This window comes from Arachis hypogaea, chromosome 20, assembly GCF_003086295.3.
Source record: "Arachis hypogaea cultivar Tifrunner chromosome 20, arahy.Tifrunner.gnm2.J5K5, whole genome shotgun sequence".
NCBI lineage: Eukaryota > Viridiplantae > Streptophyta > Magnoliopsida > Fabales > Fabaceae > Arachis > Arachis hypogaea.
This window is the reverse complement of record NC_092055.1, coordinates 117,413,166-117,413,963: the sequence shown is the minus strand read 5'-3', so window position 1 is coordinate 117,413,963 and position 798 is coordinate 117,413,166.

Sequence of the window (798 nt, the reverse complement as noted above, 5' to 3'; positions counted from 1 at the left end):
TAGAAGATCAGAACAATTAAAATAGGGACAAAAATTGAAGATAGTTTAGAAACAATGAAACATATCTAGAATAGAAGAATAGAAAAATAGAAATAGGGGATAAAAATTCTAAAATACCCTAAAAACATTCTATTTGAAACAAAAATTTGAAGAATAGGATTAAGAATTTATTCAGAATAAAAGAATAGATCCAACCAAAAGAGTAACCATGGTGAAGAGAAGACAGCTATGACGCGGGTACGGTTGCGGCCTACGGGACACTAAGCCAGTGAGGCGAAGTGGCTCCGAGACGGTGACGCGACGATAGAAATGATGAAGGAGATGTAACGTTGAACGAGACATCGGTGATGGTGGTGAACGGCGGTGATGAATTTGGTTAGAAGTGAGATTGGAGAAAGAGAGTTATGAGGTAAAATAAAGATAAAGGATTTTTTAATTTAAAGCAGAAGAGGTAAAATAAATATAAAAAAAATAATAAAAATTTTAACCGCAAAAAACTAATTTAAAAATAAAAATATATAGAGTATTGATTCATTAAATAATTAAAAATTTTATTGATCGTTGATTCACCAAACTATTAAGGAGTATTATAAACGTAATCGTATTAAAAATAATATGAGTATATTAATTTTTTAATTTATAATTAACGATTTTAAACAATTATTTTTTTTAAATTGAATAAATATAATTAATCATATAAATATAATAATACGAATATGTTTATTTTTATTAAATTAAATTAAGTTATTAATTAATTATATTTATTTAAATTTAAATTTAAAAATTTTATAATTTAAA